The 18,346-nt window shown below is 36.8% G+C and overlaps 1 long non-coding RNA gene across 1 annotated transcript; it reads left to right on the forward strand.

Annotated features, from left to right (window-relative positions):
* The first annotated feature begins 6,302 nt into the window (after positions 1-6,302).
* On the forward strand, positions 6,303-17,931 carry LOC141923827 (uncharacterized). The gene is made up of 3 exons (XR_012623406.1): positions 6,303-6,506; positions 16,731-16,877; positions 17,501-17,931. It is a non-coding gene; the product is annotated as an uncharacterized LOC141923827 (long non-coding RNA).
* The last annotated feature ends 415 nt before the right edge of the window (positions 17,932-18,346 follow it).

Consider the following 18,346-nt stretch of genomic DNA (forward strand, 5'->3'; position numbering starts at 1 on the left):
TATCTTCTGTGTTTAGAGAGATTATCTAATAAAGAAGTGATGTTTCTCATGCTCAGAAAGTAAGATATGTGTATCAGATAAAGCAGGGACAGGTCTCCTGGATCTACAAGGTGGTTTGCTCCTTGACAGTCTTCCTGTCTGTACAGGTTCTACAACATCTCTGTGGGTTAGGGTTTTGCTTGGCGGGTTGTGTTTTTTTTCCTTACCCTTACTGGTGGGAGCATGAGAAGTACCAGTATATGTGTCTAATCTACTGAAATGGTCTTGAAATGGTGCTTTTTTTTGCTAGTGCAGGATCTCCACAACACAAAGATATATGTCCTCTCTCATGGTAGCTGTCTGGGGTAATGTGGCAATCACAGATGTTTCCCATACCAACATTCAAATATGGTGAATGTAGGTTATAGTTCTGGACTAATAATTCAAATAAAGATTAATTTCTATTGCAAAAATGTAAAACACATTAAATGTTAATTTCAAGGGCAAAGCTAAATTGAAGTCCCTCAGAAAATACTTTAAATTAGATGAATTACCTGTAAAACAAACATCATAGATAAAAAGTGAATTTACTTAATATAAAAAAGTTAATAAAATGGGCTGTGAAAGGAAGATGAGCAGCAGTGTTAAGATAAATAGTCCACTCACACTGAAATAAAGCATGGAAGTTCATCTATGATATAGAAGTCTATGGAAAATTTAAAAGACATAATGCATTCCGGTGTATTAAACAAAGGACCACCGGGAATTATGTGTGGTAAGCTATCAGTAGGCTCATCATAACCATTACAAATCTCTGAAACGTTAAAAGAGCAAAAATACAGAGCTAGGTCCAATTCCTCTGGGCCAGGGAAAAGAAGTGGGTACTGGCTGTTTTTTGTAGACTATCCTTCCACATGTTGCAATGCAGGAAATTATAGAGCAGGTGGAAAGGTCAGGTGTGTGTAGAGACTTTACTGCATATTTCACTTCCCTGCTCCTTAGTTAGAGGTTAATACAATGCTGTGTTACATTGATTCAGCAATAGTTTTGCATCCCCCTACTCCAGGAGATATTTAACTCACAAACTATATCATTAGGTTTATTTATTTATTTATTTCCCTCAGGCTGCTTCCTTGGTTCTGTGGTGTTATTGAGGGACTCAAATGACAAAATGAAAATTGACCCCTGTGGAAATCATAAGTAGTTTGTTAGACTGTATTGTGAGACATACGGGGATTTCTCCAATGACAGAAATGAATTTTCCCCTTTTCTTGGCCTGGTTTCCAGAGAGAAAAGGTCTTAATAATCCACTGTGATATATATGCTTGCATGTGTGTTTGTCCATTTTCTTATTCCCTATTAATAACTTTTAAGCCTGTTGGTCCCATTTAAACCAAGTGAAAAATGAGTGTCATTAAAAATAAAAAAACTAACAAAGGAGAGTGGGTCTATTCTTACCCCACTGAGAGGGCACTTGCAGAACTTGCTCAGCTCTTATAAGTTGTCAGAGAATCCACAGAAGGGAGACTTACTAAAAATGTTTAGTTGTGGAAAAACCTACAGCTGAAGTTCACGTTTTATTGAATGCAAGGGAAACAAGCTGAGAGACTGAAATCACACAAATGAAAATTAATTCTGCTACTCAGGGAATGAGTTGTTTTGCGTTATTTAAGTTTGTCTTCTGTAAATATGAATACTTTAAATGTCTTTCAAAATAAATCCTACTTCTTTGTCTCCTGTTCTGTAATGTTTGCTTTTGGAAAAGTTATGGTATTCCCCTTCAGTGATTCAGGGATTTTTCCTACCAAACAGCTTTCTAAATCTGTTGTTCCAGGGTAGCCTTCAGGAATAAAACTAGAAATGACTGAAAAAATAATTTGATAGTGGCTAAGAAAAAAAGTCTGAAGGGTTGAAAAAGAAACTGTGTTTTATTAGCACATACACTTGTTTATTTTCTTTCTGCCAATAACTTCTGTCTCAAGACTAAATTTTTTAGATTTTAATTCTATCTAACATGCTGAAGCAACATTTTTCAATAAAAAACTTTCTAATGAAAAAATAAATAATATACTGCATAATTATGCTCCAGTTAGCATTAATAAAGTATTATATGTGTAATTTTTACAACTAGAAGTAGCACTGTGGTTGTCACATTTTACTGTACACATAGCTTGATTGTTGCAGAGTAGACATCTGCCAGAAACATTTCAGTTTAGCATGATGAATTTACTGTAACCCTGTCAAAAATCACGTAACAATGCCAAAGTATCGCTTTGAATATAGGTTGGAAAACAGAAATAAGTGTGTTGAAGAAGGATTTCAAATTCTCTCAGAATCCAGTCATTACTGGTGTTACGGCCAGGCACGTAGGAACTCTGCTGCTCCGTGGGGGATTCCCGGGAAGTGAACATTACTTACTTAATCAGGATAGTGAAAAGCAAGATCCTGTTGACTGTAGGTGCCCTGAGTAGGCTATCAGCACCCCAGCGAGGATATCTGGCGCACAAAGGGCAGGTAATTTGCACAAAAGTGTAAAGACTTTTCGAAGCCTTTTGTTGAAATTAAATGGGACGAGCGCAATTTGTTTGCGATGTCTTCTGTGCTACTGTATTTCAGATGCTTGATTTTTTACTAATTATCTGTGAAACACTGTGTGCTGCTTCGGCTAATATGCTTGTTGAAGCCTTGTGTCTGAATTATTTGGGCCCAATTCTGAGCTCAGATAAACAACAGAAGAGACAATCAGGGAAAGCACATGCTGTCTGGAGGCTTAAAGGTAATTCTCTAGGATCCTGACATTTCAAGAAATAGTGTATCAGGAAAGGTAAGTACTCCTACATCTTTGATAAAAGAGTCTTCAGTGTAGTATGTTTAAATAAATGTAGGATATCTCACTTTTTTCTCAGGTTAGACCATTTTGTATTTTCAATTAGAGGCTAAAGGTGTTCTAGCATATTTCAAATAGAAGATATGATATTGGGATGTAACTCAAACACCACATTTGTATATTTTATAAAACTATTATTTATGAAAAAGAATTACAAATGTGCATCTGCATAGGCCTGCTGTCTGCCTATGTGTATGAATATTACCATAGCCTTCAGGTAAATCCTGGAATTAAGTGGATTGTATCAATACACAGTCTTCTTTAATGGACTTTTAAACCATAAACAATGGAACTGATAGCTCACATGTAGGTACAATTAGTGTAAATGATTATTTCCTGGCATTAATATATTAAACAACAGACATGCATTGTTTGTTCTATTATAATTTTCTATTGTTAAACATTTAAAACACTGCATATAAAGATCTGGTGGCAGAGTAGCAGTCTGCTGTGGCATGGGAACTTCTGCCTTAGCTGATTTGTATAAAAAAACTTCACAACTGAAACAAATGTTAAATGGAGGAACCTGCATCTCCCTTTCCCTTCTCAGATATGTCCCTCAGAGTGCTGGGACATATGGTGTCAGGCAGTTTGAGAGCAAAAAAACCCAAACCCAAACGAAACCAAAACTGAAAGAAAGCTCAAAACCTTCTGAGAGGTGATATCCCGGAAAAACTGGAAACTGTGTTAGAAAACAGCCAAAGGGAGAATTTTTTTGTTCCTTCAGAGAGCTTTGATGAGGTATGTGGGAAAGTGCCTGTCCTGTGAACTTTCAGTATCTACAATCACTGAATTTATCTCTATAAAATGTATTGCTGTGTGACTGTGAATGTTAATATTTGTACATGCACGAGAGTTCCTCTCTAACTAAATATTCTTGCTTGAAGTGCTTATGGCTCACATCCCACTCTGCCCTGCTCCTGTGAATAGCCCAATGTGCTGACGGACTGACATGACACCCTATTCTGCTACAGCTGAATTAGGGCCGATACACACGTTACATACAGTGCTGCCTGACAAATTGAATCAGCTACTCTAAGTGATTTTGCCTGTTTCAGAGTACTGGGAAACTCAAAGGGCATCAAGTCAAATTACACATTGATCGCAGTTTGCCCTGTAGCTTTTGCACACAGAGGGAATCACATACAACACTTAGAAGATTAGTGGAAGAGACTGCATCAGAGGAATATCACACATAAGCATGTGGAAGTTGGACTTCTTTGGATGGTAGTAGCGTCGCAAGTCTAGCCATCCAGGAAAGAGCAAAATTTATATTGATGTGCGCTTCCCAAATGACATAGTCATAAGACTTCATCTTCCCTTCTGTAAACCTTGTAATTAGCAGCTTGGCCATACCATAATTCATGTTTGGGTTGGGGTTATTTTGCCTTGTTCAAATATACAAAATGTCAGAATATCACAAATTAGAGTGATGTCTAGATTTGTTTTATATAGAAATACAAATCCATATGTACAAATGTTTATGAATTGCTATATATTAGAATATCTTTAACCATGGAGATCACCGATCTACTGTATGATCCAGCGTTTGGATGACAGACCAGTCGTTGGATGCCTGAAAACACAATTTCTATTTTCAAGCTTTTCTTTGGAACCACAGAGGCTAAATGCTTCCTTAAAAAGCAGCAGCAAAAATAATTTAAAAGAAAAAGTTGGAAAACAAAGATTCTCATATGAACTGTCTATTCCAATAGCTGACATTTAAAAGACAATACAACATACAGAACAACTTACAATGATATGCCAGGCATGAGCACAAAGGCTTATCTTTATTTCATTAGCAATGCTTGTGCTAGCTGAGGCCTCCTCCTTCTCCTTTTTATGCTGATGAGCAAATTTTATACCAACTCACAGCATGCTTCTCAGGAGTGTCCTAAGTATTACTAAAATAATTTAAATAAGTCTCTGTGTACTGGATCTCAGTTTATTGATCAGTACTGTATGTAGAGTAGGATCAGATTTAGCACAATGTCTGTTTCAGCTTTTCTGAATATTGTTCCAAGTCATTTAGTCCACTAAATGATCCTGAAGATTTCTAATTTCTGTCTGTTGTCAAGTAGATTTCTTACTTGTTCCATGTTTTCTTCCAGTTAGTTATTAAAAGCACTAATGCCATTTTTCTCAATTTCATTTCTATTTCTAAGAAACCAGTCACTTGCTTTCTATTCTTGGTGTTCTCTCTTACAGTCATAGACCTAGTAAACACACCAAGAAAACATGTTCTATCACTTCTCTTAACAAAGGTTGCCAGTCAACAAGAAGTGACAGCAAATGAAACAGGGATTTGTATTGTTGTGTATGTACAAACTTAAGGGTTGCTTCCTGTCACATTCTGTGTTTTGGACACAGCCTTTACTTCTCTCAACTAAAGCTTACTACTCAGTCACCATAAATATTTTGGGATGAATATGCTGCTCCAAACTCTTCCTAACACAATTTCTGTTTGTTTGCTTAGGCTGAAAGCTTTTTTGTTTGGCTGATTGTTTCAGTGAATTCCTTCCACAGAAGGAAATAAAATAAGCATTTTTAGTATTATATATTTTAGTTCATGCATTTTCTTCACCAGATATGGAGGTGGTTTGGCTTCAAGGATTGATAGTCTTTTGACTGGACTTAAAAATCTACTGTATCTGTTGTTTAAGGTCAAATGTCTCAATAAAATCTTTCCATGGAAGTGACTTGTTAGCTTGCACTTTTGTCAGATCCCTTCTGCAATTTTTTCCCCCAGCTTTCTTGATTTCAAAAATGACAATGATGGTATTTGAGTTTTCTGGGAATTTCTGCACTGCAATGCATGTTGTGAACACGAGTTTTTTTCAGTTCTGCTTCTGGGCTCCCTCTGATCTTTGTAATATACAGTGCAGTGCTGTCTTCCCTAGGCACTTCTCTTATCATTTTCTTAACTTGTTCTTCTGTTCCTCATACGAGGGTGGCTTGTGGAGCTATGCAAGGGAATCATTCACAATGCTAGCTAAACTGCAGAAAAACATTTCTAAGGATTCCACAGAAATGAAGAATTATGAACATTTGTCTTTTTTAAGCTCAAAATGAGGAAAAATGAAGATCCCACAAGCCTCTGAAAAGCCTTCCACCTTGACCTGTCAATCCAACACATAAGTTTTACCCATTATAAATGCAACACTTTTCTGTAGGAACTGCTTTGCTTAGGACACTATTAAGGTCATAATGAGTAAACAGGAAGACTATTGGACCAAAGCCAAGTATTTGTTAATAAACATGTATTTTAAAAACTTGAACACCTTTTCTTTTCTCCCCCTCCCTGCACGCACCAGCAAATCACCACCCTTCATGCAAAACAAATACAAAGCAGGAATAAATTGCTGTTCTCCCTGGAACAAAATATATTTGAATAAACATCTGATTATGTTTTTTAATTCTGTTTTTCAGTTATTGGTGCTATATGAATTGCTGAATTTGATCCTCTTGTTTAAAGTTGTTTGGAGTTTTGCTCCCTGCCTCAAATCAGAGTTGTGGATGTTGGAGCTCCTGTGGGCCAGGTCACCTGCCTTCTCACAGGACTTACAGCATTCATCCTACCAGCTGGCACTGAGAGGAAACCTACTGCTGCTTGTTTTCTTCTCCCACATTGTCTTCCTTGGTACGTGTGTTTGTAAATATTTACTTTTTATGCTGTTTTGATTTCTTGTAGCTACTTTGGGCTTGAGCCAGTGTTCAGTAGCAAAGCAAGAAAGAGGTGTTCAAAGAGATTACCAAAGAGATAATATTTTGTCTTGAAAATTAACCAGTGCTCATCCTGAAGTATTTGAATCATGTGCTTGGGGACACAAAAGACTGTGTGCAGAAGCAGCTTGTACTTCTACATCTGTCTGTAGGTCTGTCTCCATAAGCTTGATCATAAAGTGATTATTTGTTTTGTGCTTAAAAACTTACCATGAAATTAGTAGATCCTAATACTACACCTGCAACTTTGCTTTGCTGTTTATGTTCTGTAGTGTTGTGTTTACATATTAGACTGGCCTAACTTGGTAGGACCAACTTGGACGATACTTTTAGAAGCATTTTTAACCCGCTACCTGGTGATTTGTTATGTCTCAAGATGGAGATTTACATTATAGAAGTACTGTAGCCAAACTAAGAATCCATCAAAAACTGGGAAATTGTCCCAATTCTCCTTTCATTTTACTGGTGATTTTAACAGGAATGTTGATGCTATTTTTAAACCAGAGAAATTACAAGACTTGTGGGGCAGCCATGTATACCTTTCCCCATCATATGAAAAGCACGTTTACCCACAGATGGTTTAACAGTGATTTTGGTTTTGCTTTTTCCAGTGTAACTTGGCTGTGTCTCTTTATCTTACTTGTCTTTATTTATTTATTTTCCTTTCCTCTTTATCACACTGTGAAGTGTTTTGGCCTGTCTTTTTCATGGCTGTTCATGACAGTGTCTTGTGTATTTGTACAGAGCTTCTGCCCTTATTCTTTTCATCACAGCATGGCCGGTCAGCCAGTCTTGCTGGCAGGAGTTAACTGGAACTTGTGTCCTTTACCAGTTGAAGGGCAAAACTGTTCTTCCTGCAACCTATATTTCAACAATGAGTAGAGAAAAGTTTTGTAGTCAACATTAAATAAAAACACATGGTTTCCTGCAGCTGGAGTATTAATCTTGCATTAGGCTTCCCACAGCCAGTGCTGCAAGTGGCAGCTTTTAAAAGCTGGCGGTACTGCAGCTCTTGGTTTTGCAATTGCAAAACTCTTCTTTCAGTTAAACTTGAATTTATGGCTACTCATCACAAAACTACCAAAAGAGGAAGAGCTTTTGCAGCTTCTTGCTTTTGGAATTGCTGCTGGGAAATTAGCGGAGCCCAGTCCTGTTATTTTACAATAAGCTGCAGTTTCTGTACTGAAGACTTTATTTAGCAGCATTGCTCTCCATTTAATTAGACCTTCCATCCCTCTCTCCTTGGATATCTTCCTTTCTGGAATTAGCTGAGTTCTCTAATAGTGGAGTTATATAGCTTGTAAAAATTATGCTAATCTTGTTGTTTTAACAGCTGCATGTTTTGGTGTTCACTTCCTCTGTTCTTGCAGAAGGTGCCATAATCTTAAATCCTTATCTGAAAATGTTATGAGCCTGTCACTTTTTTTCTCTTGACTCACATTTCAAAGAGATCTGCTTCTTTTTATCATCCTGTCTGCCTTCCCATTACAGTTTTACATTATGATATTGAAGCAGTCTTTTTGATTGTTTTGTAGTTTGTGTAGGTTCTTGTGTAATATGTTCACTTGCTTGTCTAGAACGCTGCATGTCAGTGAGACAACCTGCACAAGCCTAATCTTATCTGCCTTGGTTTTTTGAATAGCTGGCATATTTTGTCTGATGTGCTATATAAATTGTCTGAGTGTTTGGCTGAGCCCTTTTTGCTAATTAATATCTTATTCACCGGGGATTTTTATAAATACATTTCCTCTAACTTTCTTTTCTTTCTTTTTCTGAATAATAAGAATTGCATATGCACAAGGCACTGTCACTACATCTTCCCAGTTGCTCCCCACACCCTTCACTGACATGATTTTACCACATTGGTAGATAATTTCATGGGTTTTATGCTACCAATAATTAGCATATGATAGTGAAAATTATTTTACTGTTGCCAACACTATTCACTCTCTTTAAGCACTTGTGTTAAGATTTGCCATCCTTTAGCAATGACTGTTATAGATCTTTTGAAACAGAAAGTGTGCTTGCCATATCAGCAGAGGTCAATTACACTTCAGTTATAAGTTTCACTGAAATGAAGGCAGCTAACGAGTGAGGAACAAGTGTGAGTGTGAGTGGCAGAATCTATTTCACTGTGTTTATGGGTGACTGCCAAGGATTCTGTCCTCCTTGCACTCATTAAACTGAGTCTCAGGGGTTGAAGACTGGTAAAGTTTATTCTTGATCACAAAGACTGATGATTTTGGAACTTGTTTTTTATCAGGAATATGTGTAAAGTGAATTTAAATGTATTTGCATGGGTATTCAGAAGGAATTTAAGGGTAAAAGAAATAAGAAACAATGTTTCTTGGACAAGCGTCCAGGAATTTTTTTTAAATTTAATTTTATTTTATTTCATTTTATTTATTCTATTCTATTTTTATTTTCCTTTCTTTTTGGTTTTATGGTATTGCCTTAAAAAAGAGAAGGCAGAATTTCCAGTTGCTCTCTAATACTTGGGGCTACTGATGGGAAACAGGGAACAGCCAACAAAGTTCCTGTAGGGAGAGGAAGGGGGAGGAAAGGGACCTAAACTTTCGATTTGGCTGCATTCTGCATAGCCTGAAAGCCTCAGGGAAACTTCCAAGTGTTACTGTAGGTAGGCTACAATGTACTGATCCAGTCTGCAGATAACCAAAGCACAGCTGAGGGTGGGGAGTCTTGAAACTGATTAAAAGTAATCACAACCCTGTGGCCTGAGGCATGCAGAAAACAGAACCACTAATGCTATCCGGGAATCCATATAATGTCCTACATAGCAATTGCCAGTAAAGAGAAGAATAAATTTCTCTAACGCTTCTTCTTGAAGCCAGGGAATTTCTTATTTCTGCCAGTGTGGTGAATAAGAGCGTTATCCTGAAGTGTCTCAAGTGTCAGCCCTGATGCTGGTGGGGAGGTGAGGTCTCTGCCGCACAGAGTGAGCTTTCTATATCCAAGGGGTGCCTTGACTTTTCGTGTTTCTTAATTTACAATCCAATTTATATCCATCTCAATTCATAATCCAATAGAAGCTATACTGAAAGATACCAACATCTTATTTTGTGCTCAATGTATTGTAATATATAGAATAACAGTGGGAGGAAATTGCTGAAAAATAATTGCAGTGAGATATTTCAGTAATGGCTTATATGGAACATGCTGGGAATGCCTCATATACTGTTGATTTCAATAAGGATATTAGCTGTAATAAACACAGTAGAGCTCTATTTTTACTTTAATACAAAGATTTGTGTAAAAAAAAATTAGTCAGTTGTATCTCTTGAATTATCTTAACCATATGTGGTTGCTCTTAAAATTAACTGATTTATTATTTTCTGAAGATGAGCTGGGGAACTATTTAATATATAAAACTGAAAGCAATGTAATTACAGAAGGGCAGAAGTAATATTATGTAGTCACAGTTTAGAAACTGAGCCTTGGGTACCTTAACATATGCCTACATAAGTGATTAGTATTAGTTTGCTTCAGTTCTTATCTCAATGGGATGTTTTTGCCATAGCATGTTTATTCCACTTGTTGGTAAACCAGCAAACCACCTCATTCACATTTCTTCTGTGATTTTTTTCCTTCTCATTTGTACCAGTTTCAGCTTGTTTTAAATAAGTTCCTTATTTTCATGCATGCATAAAAAAGGACCAAATCACAAAGGAGGATGAGAGCATTTGGAACAGAGTTTAAGAAATGTAATAATTAAAAAAAAAAAAAAAAGATGACATTTCAGGAAATTTAAAAGTACAATTGTTTATGTATGCATTTAAAATGATAAAGCTCAGTTAGTCCTTGTGAAAGATGTTTCAACACTGAAAGATGTACGTGTGTACTCTCTGCATAGGTCTATGACTTTTGTGCTTGGTACACAAAGTAATTATGTGCATGCTGGGTAATGATGAAACCATTGCTGCTGGGTCTAACTGACCTCCATAGATGCTGTATATAGTATCTGCCCACGTATTGGTAAGCGTTAAAATTATAGAAAATGATATCTTTTTACCCGAGGTGACCACTGTTTTTAAAAATAATGGTCATAATTTTAGAAGTCAGAGTTTATTCACACTTCTCAGCAGACATAATTCTGTACAAATGTCACAAATTGTTACTCTTTTGCATTATTTAGGGTAGCTCAGATAGGATGCTTTGAACTAGAGGATTTTTTTCTCACTTTCTTAAAAATACTGAATTTTTCTTATTTTTTCAGTGTCGTACATTTTATAGTGCTTCTTTATAAATGCCTTTGTTTTAAAAATGGGGCAGAGAGACTCCTGATCTCAGCAAATATCTTAGTGAGTATACTTTTGCTTTGGGGCAAGCACAACTTAATATTCATAAATCTTGGAATGCAGAGGCGGAACGTGAAGAGAATCAATGTAGATTCTCAAGCATTAGGTATTGGGGCTAAATATCTGATGTGAGCAACTTATCAGAGGATTGGCAACATTATTAAAGTATCATGTAAGGGCCAAGCTATTTCTAAGTTTCAAAAAACCATGGAAAGATCCCTAGTACGAGTTGACATTTCAATAAAATATGGCTAAGAAGAAAATACCTCATATAAAGACATCTCAACAGACTAACATAAAATGAAACAATAAAGTAGAAGCCAGTGCAATAAAATAAAAATAGATCCTTGTAGTGATGCTTAAAATCTGAAAATCAATTAAAGCTAGTTTTAAAATGACAAGCAAGTAGTTCACATTATAAAAGACACAGCAAATCACATGTTGCATATATGGTTTAAAAAAATATTTATTTTTGATTGATGAAAAAGTCTCAATAGGTGCCCATTCCATGCACTGCTTGCTCCATAGCCATATTAACATTAACAGTTATTGTCTCAGTTTGTACCATGGATAAAAATTCGAAGGCAAGTATAATAGGAAATAGTCCATAATAAATATATACCCCTCTAACTGAAGCTCAGGTTTGCACTAAAGATGACCCAAGAGGAAAACAGGCTTTGTTACTTATTGAAGACTAGGAAGTTAAGGCTGTGGCAGATCAACAGCAAAAGCCAGTTCCCTTGTCAACATATCTTTGGAGAAAACATTCTGCCAGCAGTTCTCTCTCTTTGTTACTAAGGGGAGTCTGTTCAGCACTGTGGATGATATAGACACAGGGTGGTATGGAGATGGTGTGGGGCAGCCTGGACACCAGAGCCTGGTCTAGAGTTGTATGTAGAAGACTTGATTATGGGGATGCCTCAATTGCTTCAGAGCCACTAGGATTCTGGCTGGAGAAGGCCAGTGATTACACTTAACTGACTTTGGGAATGTGAACTGATTTTCAGTTCATGATGTGTGTCCCCTTCTATCAGAGAAGATATGTATTGCTTCCAAGTCATTTATGAGGCATCTATCCTGCAAGCCTATATGAAGGCACAGAATCCTGTTTCTTTATCACAGTTCATGCCTGGGAACTTCTACATTTAGTGACCTATGACAAGCAGGCATTTTTTCATTGGCATTTTAAAGAATTCTATTGAAGATGAACAAGCAGGAACAGAATCCGTCTTTCTTGGTTGTGCTGGTTTTGCAGGTCTAGCTGCAATAAAAAGCATTAAAACTTTTTTTTCTCCTTACTGAAGTCAGCAGATCCTGCTCAGAATGCTCAGAAGGACTGGCTCTGTGGAATAAAACCTTGCTATTATTACTCAGACATGGTAACACTTCAGAGTAGGGGGGGGGGGAAAAAGACTTTTGAGAAGTGCAGGACTACTCTATTTTACCTGTGGCTTATGGATGTTAGTTTGTCACGTTCCTATTCCTTTGGTCATCACTAGTGATCTTTTTCTAGAATATCTGGCTTTAATTTCATTTCTTTGTGCAGGTATTTCCTTTTTTTAATTAATTTGAACTTTATAAAATAAAGTGTGAATACACTGATACCAAATAATGGATTTTTTTCATGATACCTGGTGCTCAGTTGTTTATACTTTTAAGATGATAAACTGTAATTACTCTAGTGAAAACTGTAAATCCCTGAAAACAGAGAGGTGAAACATGACACTTAAGTGTGTATAGAGAGCCATTTCACAGCTGTGGTAAAGATCTTTCTGTATTTATCTCAATATAGGGAAGGCAAAACCTACAAAGTCTATGTTCTCGTAGGACACAGCTAGTGATTCTAGAACTATGACTTTATCATGTTTTTGCAGAACTCTAGTAGTATGCCTGTCCCAAACACTTCTAAAGATGAAAGTGTCAGTAGTTTATGTATGTATATTTTGGTTTTTAAAATACTGTCTAATGGAGTGATTACTATAAAATTTGTGAAGGAAGTTATGTATGAGGGACTGGTTGAAGACTTCTGCTTTAAACAGTTTACTGATAACTAAGGTAAAAGTTTGTGCTGTATCTTTATTAAGGTGAAACTTTCCAACCAGAGTGAGAGAAAAAATCTTTACACCACCATTGTGCTCCACTGATTTTGAGACTATGGATGTAGAAACTGAAAGCATTGGAGTTACTGTAGCATGGCAAAGTATTGCCTCTCAGCTAAGCAGTGGTCATGGGCCATATGTATGATCTTCATCCCACCCCAGTAACAACTGAAAACCAGCTAGTATTAATTCTACTACTTCTGATGATACACTGTTTTGTAAATGGTTTTAAGAGCAGGCATGACCTTTAAAGACGGTCCCCACTTCCCTTTGAGTAATGATTGAAGAACAAAATTCCTTCTGGACTTTGTTCCTGCTCCTTCATTAGAGGCCACTGCCCCTACCTTTGGGTCCTCCACCAGCATTTGTGCACGAGAGCAGGAGTTGTCTTGCATCACATGTTTTCCCTTGTAGACTTGTCTAAGGCTATAAATCTCTTCCATGCTGTCCCAACAGAATAAAAAGATGAGAATAGTCTGTGCACATTGAAAATTCCACAGGTGTATTTGAAAGAGAGTATAAAACATACTAATTGTGAGTAAAATTGTCCTCAGTCTATAATTTCTAAACATCACTAGAGTGAGTATAGCCACGTGAGAGTGCTCTGGGAAGAAACAATTTGTTTCTTTGTAAGATAAATTGTATGTAATTTCTATAAATGTATTTTGATTTCACAAATGTTAGAATTATGTGGAGAAGAATTTAGAGAAAGTGTGCAAGGAACATATACTAAAATTCCTGGTATATCTACTGCAACCAAATGAATGTACATGGTAGAAGATTAGTAAACTTCTTAAGTATTCTAGTCAAGATGATGAACACAGACTTCCTGCTTTTTTGCAAGTAATTTGAATAGTCCTTGGGCTGTTTGTTGGTGACTGCTTCTTAAAATAATAATTGCTTATTGAATTTAACCTTTGCAAATCTAACAGAATTAATAGTTCAATAAACATGGTCACACCTCTCCAAACCTCTTAAATTTCCTTGAGAAATCCTTTCTATTTGGTTTGGGGAGTGCAGGAGAAAATGAAGACCTGTCAGTCAACGCCGGACTGCCACCTGGTGCTCACAGGGATAGGAGCTGCCTGCCTGGGCTCTTCAGATCCTTTACTTTTCAAATTAATTGAAATCAGCAAGAGAACTTGCCCATTTACTTAATTGTTCATAACTTTAGGACTGTATGATCAGAATTATTACATTTCTTAGCAATGCAATAATGACAAAATGAAAAATCTGTTAAGATTAAATTGTATCTTTAAATTATTTAGAGGTTTTAACTGTTCATTAAAAAATCACCTTCATAAAATATGTAATTGTGTTTTTATAAAAGAAAATGTGTATATTTTGACTGTGGCAATACTGTAGAAGTTTAGCTAATTAGCTGTTTCTGAACAATTCTTTTGAAAAAGTGTGTGTGAGCATGATTTTACTTAGCATAAGTTGTCTCAAATTGTTTTCTACAAAAGGATTACCTAATACACTAAATCCTGTATATATTCAAGATGCTTCTTTGAGTCTGTCAGAATCCTGTGAGTTGGATGGATACATCAAATCTTACTCCTTTCACATGAGCTGGGGTTCGTGTTGTTTAACTTCAGCCACGCTGGTGAGGCAGCTGGGCTCTTCTATGGTCTGCAGAAGCAGAGAGGCACTTCCAGAGGGCAACGCATCCTGCCCGAGATTGGTCTTCTAAGACAGAAGAAAGATTAAATCAAGTCTAGAAATGGCCTTTTCTCCCCATTGACTATAGCTGTAGAAGTCAGATTAGACAGGTAAAGTTAATGAGAGGAATTTTACTTACACTTTCTTATTTGGAAAATTATACTTTTTTGACACAAAGAGCACATCTCAGCTATGAGCCATGACTAGCTGATGCTGAATATTAATTTTCAATAGATTTCCCTCCATGCTGTGAAGTAATCATTTAATAAAGCTTTCAGGGGCAGTGTGAACCTTAGTAATATAGCTTTAATAGATCTGTTGCCTGGGAACTTAAATCAAGGCTTAGGCCCAATGCCAGTATTAAGGTAAAGACCCCCATAGGTGGCCTTGTCCCTTGTGTAAGTCTTAGACGATCCGAATCAGTTTTGGTAGTATTTTTTTTCTTGGTGGGAATGTTGACAGTAGTGCTCAGTGCAGACCTCTGCCGGAGAAAAAACAACATCTTAGTTTGGAAGATATATAAAAAATGCCAAAAGATGATATTTTCCACTGCTGGAATCTATCTTGTATGATCTGGTCCCAAACCTTAAAGAAATTATGGTAACATACTGTATTAACTATTTAAAATATTTTTTCAAGAATACATTATTTTTTCAAATACTGTCACTATTATATTATGTACACTTTTTTAAAAAAATCTACATATTCACAGCAGAATGCAACCAAAACTAGTTCGTAATAGTTCACTCCTGAAATAAAGGTTTAGTAACAACACAGTGGGCAGAATGAATGGTTATTACACTCTCTCCTGACGAAACATGACAGAGGTACAATAGGGTTGTGTCCTTCACCTTTAAGTAATCTTCTAGCTCTGCTCCTGTTGTTGCGTAATGATTTTGAAAATTTTGTCCATTTATGTAGTCTGTTTTAACCAGGAAATATTAAAGTGGTTTTGTAAGTTGTGACCTTGGTACAGTTTTTAGCAAGGGAACCTGGAGACAGGTCACTCTGTTGGACCTTTGGAGAATATAATGTGAAAACCTCTGTAGCACCATAATGGGAGTTGATAGGGTGTTTTTTCTACCCTGTGCTTACCTAGTACTAAGACCTGTGTAGGAGAGAACCTTCACTTCTCCATTTAGAGACAAGAAAAATAGTTGAATCTTTGGGCTCCAGGAACACTAGCAGTCCCTCTGTGATGAGTTTTCTGTTACTGCAAATAGAGTAGAAAGATGCACAGAATAATTATTATATGCTTTCCAGCATTTCTGCAGTGGAAAGCAGTAGCCAAAAGGTTCATCACAAGTTCTTGATGAAATAAATTCCCTCAGCCTTGAATCAGTAACTGGGTCCACCTCTGCTTAAAATAATATTTTGTATTGCAAGGTAGTAAGCATCTTTAAGGTCTTTAGGTAATATATAGTTTAGTCATTATGTTCTGTGTAACATAAAGTAATAGTAAAATTTCCATGTACACTTTTAAGTTGGTTAAATTCTGATTGGATGAGACTTCATTCTTTATTATGTATAAGCAACACACATATGAAAGTACAAAAGCTTAGAAAATTTTTTGCCATTGATATTTATAGTAGTATATTTTAAAATTTTTGGACAAAACATTTCCTAGTCATACGCATCTATAGTAACATTAGATTTGAGCAGCATGTAAACAAATGAAAGTTCAGCACAGTGTCTAGAGTGCCTAGCCTGAGATTAGTATACAATTAATATAATTAGTCTTGTATTGTTCCTGTAGCAAAACAAATTCAATAGCAGTGGTTGGAAATGTGTAAAACTTGGAAACAGTTTCCAACAGGACAAATTTAAGATCTGATGATGACATCTTGGAAGACTGTGCCATTAGAGGATTAGACATTTGTACTGTCCTATTAGAGGATTAGATGTGTAGGATTGTCCCATAGTTGACAGCCCATCAATTAGTAAATACTTTAATGACACTTTAATCAATGACAAATAAATTTTAAAAATCCTCATGACTTTACTGGTCTTTCAAATCTTGGGAAAAAAAATGCTAATCTCAATCCTTGATTTCCCTTTTGGCAGCTTCTGCAAGTGAGCTGGAAAGTGTCTGTTAAAAAGGAATAGTTCAACTGAAACAAATTCCTCTTGCTTTTGTCTCTAAGTGAACTGCACTGTGAAAGGACATGAAATGTGAATGCGCTGCGTAAGAGGTTTACAGTAAAAGATAAGGTACAGTCTGAGGGTAACTATTAACATCTCCATTGTACAGCAAATACTCAGAGTGGTAAAAGGTCGTTGTTCAAGAAACAAGTAGTAAAACAAAGCTTTTGTGTTTTTTAAAGGTTCTCTGTAGACCATCTAAATTTTTCATGTGAGTTGTCCTTTTAGCCTTGTTAAGAGCTGTTATTAGAGCTGCATGACAAAACTTCTAGTTATTCAGGTATATGAAGTTATATGCAACAAAATTATGTGAGACAAGGGGGAAACGCCCTTATATTCACTAGTGATGATATTAATTAATATATTTTGATTTTAAGAATGATGCTTTAATTTAGCTGGAGAAATTTACTTCTAGCATTTATGCTGATTTGTGTTCTTTTATGGATCAAACTTTTAAATAAATGAGCTTTATGTGGTCACATGAAACACTATAGGTGTGCAGGTAATTATTCCACATAGGGGCCTGGATAGGGGCTTACTCCCGAGTCCATGAAAGTTAACGGTAAAGTAATCCACACTAATTTCAGTGGATGTTAGGTCTGGCCTTATGTACAGATATCATACTTGCAGATTGGAACTTGAACATACAAACATTTAGGTAACTGATATTTTATTTGCTTTTATATATCTAGGCTCCTGCACTGGGCTCCTGAAAATACTGAAAATGGGACTTTACCACAACCTTCATGTTGTGGTAGGCAAAAAGAAAGCTGTAGTATCCTGGGCTGCATCAAAAGAAATGTGACCAGCAGGTCAGGGGAGGTGATTCTCCCCCTCTACCCCGCTCTCATGAGACCCCCACCTGGAGTACTGCATTCAGCTCTGGGGCCCCAACACAAGAAGGACATGGACCTGCTGGAGCGGGTCCAGAGGAGGCCACGAAGGTGGTTAGGGGGCTGGAGCAGCTCCCTTATGAGGACAGTCTGAGAGAGTTGAGGTTGTTCAGCCTGGAGAAGAGAGGGCTCCAGGGAGACCTTATAGACCTTATAGCGGTCTTTCAGCACCTAAAGGGGGCTACAGGAAGGATGGGGAGGGACTCTGTATCAGGGAGTATAGTGATAGGATGAGGGGTAATGGTTTTAAACTGAAAGAGGGTAGATATAGATCAGACATTAGGAAAACATTCTTTACTATGCAGGGTGGTGAGACACTGGAACAGGTTGCCCAGAGAAGCTGTGGCTGCCCCCTCCCTGGAAGTGTTCAAGGCCAGGTTGGACGGGGCTTTGAGCAACCTGGTCTAGTGGAAGGTGTCCCTGCCTGTGGCAGGGGGGTTGGAACTAGATGCTCTTTAAGGTTCCTTCCAAACCAAACCATTCTATGATTCTATGATTGTGTATCTTAGTTAGTCTCCTAAGTGCTGACACCTCCTTTGAGGTAAAAGATAAACTGAGTGATCTCTCCAGATCATTGTAGTGGTTTTCTATTATTTTAATTGTATAGATGTAAGAATAGCTGATTAGTAGTGTTGAAAGGATTTA

Source organism: Strix aluco, chromosome 5, assembly GCF_031877795.1.
Source record: "Strix aluco isolate bStrAlu1 chromosome 5, bStrAlu1.hap1, whole genome shotgun sequence".
Taxonomy (NCBI): Eukaryota; Metazoa; Chordata; class Aves; order Strigiformes; family Strigidae; genus Strix; species Strix aluco.